The following is a 9,188-nucleotide window of genomic DNA, read 5'->3' as shown; positions in this document are numbered from 1 at the left end:
CCACCAGTGCGGGACCTTCACTGTGATGGTCCTACGGTCCATTATACGGTCCGTATAACATTATACGGTCCGTATAATGAGCCGTATAATCCGTCAGTCCACTGAACTTGTTCTCGTCACTTCGTTTGATCTCCAATCCTTATGGAACCTTCTTAGCACTTGTTTATCACCTCATTAACAATCCAAGGGATGTTATAACTCCTCTCCAAAACTTTATTAAGCCATCATTAACTCGTTACTCATAAATCTCTCCCGACACATAACATATACCTTACTTTCCTTAACAACTTTCGTCTCCTACTTCAAATGTCTTTGAAATCTTATTTAGAATCATCAAATGCTATTTCTTACTTATCGAAACATCATATACTTCGTGCTCTTTATTAGCCTATTCACTGTGCATCAATGAAAAATTTTCCGAGGTGTAACACCCGAGTGCAATGCTTGATTATGTGTAGTCAATCTGTCTAGCAATTGAGTGATTCAGGCATAAGTATTGTCCATGTAACACCCACCGGCTGTATTATTCACCTCATATTGTGTCATTGGATCTAACCCCATGCGAAACTTCTCTATTAATATGTTCTCTGGAAAGCCATGATTCCGAAAACGCATCAAGTACTGCTTAAGCCTCTCCCAAGCTTCATACAATTGTTCCCCTGTAAGTTGCTTAAACTCAAAATTTTTATCTCTGAGTTTGACTTTCTTGGTTGGAGGAAACCACTTCTTGAGAAAGACATTCACCAGCTCACCCCTAAGTATGACTAGAATTGTGGGGAAACTTCCCAAACCAATCCCTTGCTTCACCGGCTAAAGAGTATTTGAAAACTCTCAACCGGATTGCATCTGAAGTGATAACATTCTGGGTATGTGTTTGACACACACATATGAAATTCTTCAAGTGTTGATGTGGGTCATTGTTGGTAGATTTCCAAAAATAACCTTCGAGCTTGAGCAATTGATAGATAGAACTATCAATCTTGAAACTTGCGGCACCGACACTTGAAGGAACAATAGCGGATGCATACTCGACCTGCTGTATGAAATCAACAAACACATTCTTATCTTCATCAAATTTAGGGGGGGGGGGGACTACATTTGCAACCCGACCACTGTTCACTCCACGTCCTCCTCATCTTCTTGACATAATCACCCGGTGCACAACAAACAAACAAAGTTTGATGGAATAAAAAAAATACTTGATGTAAAGCACACACTATTTAGTAGTTTCAAATCGTATTCCCCAGCAATGACGCTAAAATTTGATACGCTCAAATTACACCTAACAAATGATGTATAGCGAACGTTGTCAAATATAGTAACCCAACTAGGTTGGGGTCGAATCCCATAGGGAATGAGTGTGAAAAGTTTACTATCATAGTGTGTTACTTAAATCCTAGTCTTACTTCATATTCCGATAAGTTTATAAAGAGAGTTTATATTTCTACTAGCTATTATGATTTTGAATGTAATTAATTGGATTAAGAAACCAAGGTTGTGTCCCCGTCAGATGAGATGTAATGCTATAGGTGTTAATATGATATGCTCCTAATGGATTGTTGTATTGTTTGCACTTAATCTCTAAATGACTCTAATAGTTCCCAATAATTAGAAAGTATTTCCTCTCTATGATTTAACCATATATAAAAGAGTTGTTATGAAGAACGACTAATTTATGCCAAGTAAACTCCTTATCTCTAAGTGAGTTTATTAAAAGAGGGTTAACGCCTCGAGTTCTTGCTATCTATTTCTACCAAACCCTGACTCACCCTTTCCAAGTAAAGCAATGGTTTATGGCATAGGTTAATGTTTGCAACCACCAACCAATTTTAAAGCATGAGAAATAAATACAAACAAACAACCCATTATGCATATATTCAATAGTAAACACCCATTCACATAACACCCATCATTGGGTTCACAACCTTAGTATTAAGTTTAGCTAGTCATAATTTACTACAAGAAAAAGCAATAAAGAAGACATTAAAAGCTTAATGTTTACTACAAGAAAAAACAATAAAGAAGACATTAAAAGCTTACTATGAATAAAAAAAGAGAAAAAGGTAGTCAATCTCCTCAAAAGCTTCAGCTACTTGGAGTATTCAATGCTATGGAATAATAACTCAAAGTCTAAACATGGATGACCCACAAAATCTTGCACAAACTATTTATAAAGGTCCAAAAATACGGAATTAAGTGTGACAAAAATGCCCCCGACGGAACCAAGTATGGACCATAAAACTTAAGTATGGTCCGTAACTTTTATACGGTCACAAGTCTTTAAAATTAGGTCTACTTTTACGTCCAAATGTACGGACCGTCCAATGGAAGTACAGTCCGTAGTTTCCTCCTTACTTTATTCTTCCTGTTGCATTCAGCGATATAGTCTTCAAATTATGGTGTGAAGTACGGCCCATAGAAATATTCTTTGGCCCGTATAATCTGCTGTATCAAGCAGCCCAAAATCTTGCTATTCTGTACGGTCCGTAAAACTCCTCTTTTTCTGGACTTTTGATACAACTTCCTTGTTTTTCCCTTTTGGTCGTCAAATACCCAAAACATAACAAAAGTACATCAAAACAACACAAACTCACTTAAAAACAAGTAAAGCTTGTCGTCAAAAGGAATCAAATGTACCGTAATTCTACGACACATCATGCTATTATATACATTTTATGATATTGAGCATACTGTATACAACTTTTAACATTGGTATACCAACTATTTAATGAATTAAAATACATATATATATATATATATATATATATATATATATATATATATATATATATATATATATATATATATATATATATGTGTGTGTGTGTGTGTGTGTGTGTGTGTGTGTGTGTGTGTGTGTGTGTACTATAAAAATGTTATTAGAATAGTTTTTATCTTTGAAGCGCGAATAATAATTATTGTATGTTCATGTACGTTTCTTAATATTAACATATTCAAATATTTTTTTTATTTTTTTTAGCTAAAACCACTAGAGAGTGATGGGAATTTATTAAAAACAAAAGAGTCTGTACAAAAAAGCTACTCCAGAAAATGGAGCGCAAAATCAAAAACAACAAAAACTAAGAAAAGAAAAGAATAGCTAACATCAGAAACCTAAACATGACAATTGAACTACAAATCTTGGTGCCTTGACTTTCTTCCATCTATCACCCCTCCAAGCTCTCACCAAGTGATATGGAACAAAGTCAGTTGAATAGCATTTAGGCCTGCAGGAAAGTTGTCAAGTCTCAATTCAAGTCAAATAATTTCCTTTAGTCATAAAAAATAATTGCATCAAGTGAAAAGTAAAAGAATAAAAATAAAGAGAAGGAAACGAAAAATAATCTTTTCAAAACGATAGATGTAGGATTTAAAGGTCTATTAGAAAATAGTATTCATGTAATTTTGATTTATTTGGAAAGTTACATTAATTCTATCTCATGTCCTCTCCATATTTGAAAGAAAGAGAAAATAAAAAGTATATGCATTAATGGTAGTAACTCCTAAAAATACATCTTACAAAGATACTTAGAATCTAAAAGTTGTATACTATGTAAATAAATTGAAGTAAATTATATTTGTGTAATTCTTTGAATGTAGTTGTAATGCTTTTAAATTACTTTTTAAATACTTGTATTTGTGTGTGTCACGCCCTAACTAGGGGAACGTGCGGGCACCTATCATTCCCCACCTCGGTAGGCGAACCCGTCCCTTATTCACAATTAAATAATAAATAAAATAAATCCAATCACCTAGAATTATATAATAAGTCTAACATAAATAGATAAATATAATAAATGCGGAAAATACACCGAATCCCAAAATCTGGTCTGAATAGTACATGAGCCACTACATAATGTCTAGGAAATACTAGTCTCGAATATCTACAACTATCTGTCTGGATGGAAAGAGATAAAGATAGTAATGATAAGATGAGTCATCCACGCTGCAAATCTAGCCATGTGCTCACCCTGGATACTCGTCAGCTAGGCCTCGAAAGTCAATCACGAGGAATGGAATGGAACCTGTCTCAAATCTACACCTCGAAAAGGAGTGTAGCAAGGTAGCATCAGTACAACAACACGTACTGAGTAGACCGACAACAGTTAGTTAATATATGTAAATAAATAGACTGAAGAATAGACATGCTCACAATTAGATATAAACACCACACAATCCAGGAGTAATCATCTCAAGTACATAAGGATCAATAATCGAATCATGGGCTACGATGAAGCACCTAAACCCAAGTCTTGCCAAGTTTTCCCCGATTTCTCATAATAACCACATTAATAGTACCGCCAACAATATTACTCTGTATCCTCAAGTCTCAACCTAGGAGAAAGTCTCTATTCCACTAATCTATCAATTCCCAAGTATGTATTAATCAGGCACACGACGATCTCAAGCAGTAACCAACCAGGAAGTCAATGTTCAGGAGTACAACCAACTAGGAAGTCAATGTTCACGAGTATCATACAATACAGTAAATAAATACAACAGAAATCAGGTGTACGAGTGAATGAAATATGAATGCAATGCAATGCAATAAAACACACACGCTTCGGCGGACGATGAATGTCAAAATAGGTTTAATATATGTTGCGGAGCACAACCCGATCCAATATATGTATAAAATATGTTGCGCCGTGCAACCCGATCCAAATGCTTGAATGATATCAATGCCAATGAGAATATATCAATATCAATGGTGCCACACATGGACACATATCACGAGAATCTGTCAATATCAATTGTGCCACACATGGACACGTATCACAATATCACGATTAAATCACTTACTTCCTCTTTACAATACAATGCCCAATAAATACAATCACACTATAATACCAAGCCCAGCTTATATCAGAATATCAGAGTATGATGGAAGATGAGAAGGGGTACAATGCATAATATCAATGAATAATGATAACTTATCAAATCAATCGTACCACACATGGACACATATCTCAATCACATTATCTATATCTTAACTTTATTTTATTTTCCAACAACCTCAACAATGATAAATATGCTCTCCAAATCATAAGCAATCACTAAGAATCAACTTGATAATCAATCACGTGGAGACAAGCCAACAACTCACAATAAGGCAACAAGCCATAATACGTAATAAGGTGAAAAGCCATAGTCAACAACAATACCAACCTAAGTATTCCAACCTAAACCTCGTTAGAAGGCACACATGCTTTCTCCAACAATCACTGACTCTATAGCCGAAGTCTAGCCATAAGGTAAGCCGTAACCTACCTGGAATGCCGAACAGGAGCCACGAACCATCACACCTTAGCCTTGTCCTTTCTTTGTGCCTCCGAGTACTCAAAGTGTTATCATGAACGTATTCTAGTTTAGAAACCAAGAAGGACAATTCCCATATTGCTAAGCTTCTAATTTTTTTCCCGTAAAACAACTAGCATGATACTAGTGTTGAATTTATTGATGAAGAGAATCTGTACAGAGAAGTAAAACAAAATAAGGCCAAAAGCACCTATGAAATGAAATAAACAGCCAAAGCATCAACTCTAGTCTAACTGCAAACTGTCCAAATTTTTGGGGAAATGAGCCCACAATGGGTTGAAGGGGAAATTCTAAGGTGGAATATGCAATTCAAGTCTAGATGATCAAAACCCATTAATCAATTGCTAGATTACCTCAAGATTAAGCTAAATTCAGATTTAAAGTGAAACCCCAAAATTTGGGTATGAACCCTAACTTTTCAATCCATAAATTAACCTCTAATAATGGAAGGTATAAGCTTAACAACAATGAATATATCAAATTCTAGGGTTATACTAGCCAATTTCATCAACAATTTCTATTTAAGAAATCTAAAACCCATTTTTAGAATTTATCATAAAACCCATCTTTCCCTCTTTGATTCTAGTGATTTCTAGCGTAGATTAATGATTAAGGAAGGTAAGTAATGACTTCTAAGACCAAGGATCTTACCTTTATGAAGATTCGGTCCCAAAGCTCTCAAAATCGCCCAAGTATGCTTAGACATGGATAAAATGAGATGACAAGGGTTTAAGGGTTTTTGAGAATAAGAAATAAATCTTCCCATAACCCGCTGCAGCGATAGGTCGTTCGTGGCAAAGGCACCCACTATGGTTCTACAAGAACTGCTACAGCGGCCACCATAAAACTTACTCAGCCGCTGCTTGACTGCTATCACGAGTCGGCCACAGCAGATGGTAGTCCGCCGTGGCGACCCGCCACAAACTCACAGAACATGCTACGGCGGTCGGTCCCTCGCTCACAGTACACGGACGGCCACCGCGGTTGCGAGATGCCCACGCGCCGCGGACATCAGACACCATAATTTTCCTGGTTTTTGACTAGTTTCATCCCGAAGTCCAACTATCACCCGAGGCCCCACAGATACAAAACAATCATGCATGCACGCATAAAAATGTGCTACGAACTCACCCGTGGCCTCTGATTTTCCAACGAAAGTCTATTTGACCAAGTCAACCCCCAATGGCCTAACACCAACTTTCCAAACCAAGTCCCAAAATGCTACCAAGAGCCTTAGAAATGAACCAAACTTGCTACCTAGTCACAAATGACCATCCGAACCTCTCGAAATCGATAAAATTAAAAAAAAGGTCCGTTTACCCAAAAGTCAACTTTGAGTCAAATGATTTTCACTTAAAGGCTCAAATTTCCAACAGTCATAGTAATACTCGTCCGATGACCTCGGGAACTGTCCCACCTGTCCACGCGAGTCAAAATCATACTAATAGATCTCAGTAATAGGTCAAAAGCACCATAGCGACCAAACGGGTCTTTGCATCAGATATCAATTAAACAATTGTTCATCCTCGAGCGAAGAAAGAGAGTATAGGAGCTGACGATAACCAAGGAATCATAATCATAACAACACGGAAGCCTCCAGGCACGAAGTACGCCACAAACACTACCCTCGCACCTCATCAGTAAACTTCCCAATTTCTATATTCGAATTTCTCTCACAACTGATCCCAAAATAAAAGAGCCGCATTTACCGGAATTCTCTGATTTGATAAAACCATACCTCTGGAAGCGATCAATAGGTGCCAAGAACATTTCTCAAAATAGCACAAACCTTAGACATAGACATGATCGTAGCCTATTCTGAACTGGTATAATACCCTGATTCCACTAACCTTCCTTTCACACTTTCTAAAGTCGTTCTTCTCACCACGAATTTCTTAATAACACAACAATGCAAGCCCGAAACCATGAGTTACTCTTGCCATAAAGAATTCTTACATTATCGGAGGAACTTCAAGCAATCCCATCAAGCTGATCTTACTCGTTGCCAACTTTGCTAGTTTCAAGTCTTCTTAAACCTTCAGATCACAATGCTGCAGGCATACCACTATGTGCCTCGCCGGGCCAAGCCCGTAGGAAACCATATAATCACTCTAAAGACCTATCGCAACCATGGTACCTCCTCACATCATTACAACGTATCGATGCGAACCAGCACACCTGTCCGAGTAGCTGTTATCAACAAAATATCATCAAGTCCGTTCGCAAACCCTGAATAAGATCGATAAGCTATTTATAGTCCAAGTGCATTCGTGTTTTGATGATTGTCAAAGCTCGTTTGAACTGTGATAGAGACTCAGTATGTCACATCTGTGCGGCTTACTTTGTTAGCGAGAGAGAACGATAAGCCGAGGTACTGCTACACACAAAGAATCAAATTGTGAGTTGGCCTACGCTTTAGGTCAAATTGAAGAGTGGTCTTTTTTCACCCCACATGCTCCCACTATATATACAACATGATGGCAACATATTTGGTAGACTTGAAAACCTAATCTAAATCATACAAAGCTGCCGACACAAGTTCTCAAGATCTCTCAAGAACAAAGTCACCTACAAGTTGAAGAACATGATCTAGACACAAGTTTTAGTCTAAGTTCTTTATACTGTTGTGAGCCTTTGTTCATTTTTGCTTAAATTGTAAACCTACTCTTCTCTTTAAAGGAAGCTATTTATCGGTAGATCAAAAGTCTCAAAGGGTGCTTGTTGGAAGTGTGTTTTCTCAAGCTATTGAGTAGTACATTAGGTTAGGATTAGTCTAAGTGTATTAGGGTCCTTAGCTAGAGTTAGCTAAATGGAATGGCTTGCAATTGGAGTATTGCAAGTATGGAGGGACTAGGGATTTAGCTCCTATGTTAAAAAAACTTCATTGTGAGGGTGAGGGATTATGGGAGTTAGTTCCTAGCTTACGGTAGAGTTGTAACCTGAAGTTGCTCGTGTAGTGGAGTTGAAATCCTACTGGGGTAGGTCGTGGTTTCTAATCCCTTTAGCAAGGAATTTTCCACATAAAAATCTTGTGTTGATTCTTGTACTGCACCGCATAAGGGAGCTGGCACACAACCAGGTCCTTCATATACTATTTGGTGGACACACAACCTGCAATAATTGGTATCGGTGCGGGTTCTTTCTAAAAGGTTAACACATAGAAATGATCTTCTTCATGGCCAGTTCACTAAACAAAATGAAGCGAGAATGCATCTGGAGTCCTCCAAGATTCGGTGCGAACACTATGACTAGTGGAAGGCTAGAATGGAAGACTTCATCACCTGCCGAGGATCCGAATCGTGGGACATCATTTGTGATGGTTCTTGTGCTTTTGCTCACCAAAGCCATACTCTGCGAAAAGACATTCGAGAACTAAGCACATCCTCCTTTGAAGCCTTGGATAAAAAGAGCACAATCTAGTTTTTCCTGTAAAACAGCAAAGGAAATCTGGGAAGCTCTTAAAAGTACATGTGTTGGAATAGACAAAATCAGCACAAAGCTTGGATCTCTTAAAAAATGAAGGATGATGAGACCACTCAAGATCCAGAGAGATGAGATAGTCTTGATGATGAGAGCAATAGTAAGTCAAGTGATGATGACTTAGAAATCGCATATCTCACTCATAGGTTTCAAAGAATCATTCAGAAAAATGCTGAATCTTTGAAGAGAAGGCGCAATAGTAAAGATCTCAAGGATAACTCCAATGAGACAGCTATAGGAAGTCAGATATCTGTCAAAAGGGTTACAAAAAGAAGGGCAGCTGAGAAATTGATGAGGAAGGCCCTAACTACATGGAGAGATTCAATGAGGGAATCCGAAGATGAAGTTGACTCAAATAGTACACCTAAGGGTGGATTAAATCATGAAGC

At 37.5% G+C, this 9,188-nt stretch overlaps 1 non-coding gene across 1 annotated transcript; it reads left to right on the top strand.

The window, feature by feature from the left end:
- Positions 1–592: 592 nt before the first annotated feature.
- On the top strand, positions 593–699 carry LOC132043432 (small nucleolar RNA R71). The gene has a single exon (XR_009411802.1). It is a non-coding gene; the product is annotated as a small nucleolar RNA R71 (small nucleolar RNA).
- The last annotated feature ends 8,489 nt before the right edge of the window (positions 700–9,188 follow it).

This window comes from Lycium ferocissimum, unplaced genomic scaffold (genome assembly GCF_029784015.1).
Source record: "Lycium ferocissimum isolate CSIRO_LF1 unplaced genomic scaffold, AGI_CSIRO_Lferr_CH_V1 ctg243, whole genome shotgun sequence".
NCBI lineage: Eukaryota > Viridiplantae > Streptophyta > Magnoliopsida > Solanales > Solanaceae > Lycium > Lycium ferocissimum.
The sequence above is the reverse complement of the archived record's forward strand: the minus strand, read 5'-3'. Positions and strand labels throughout refer to the sequence as shown.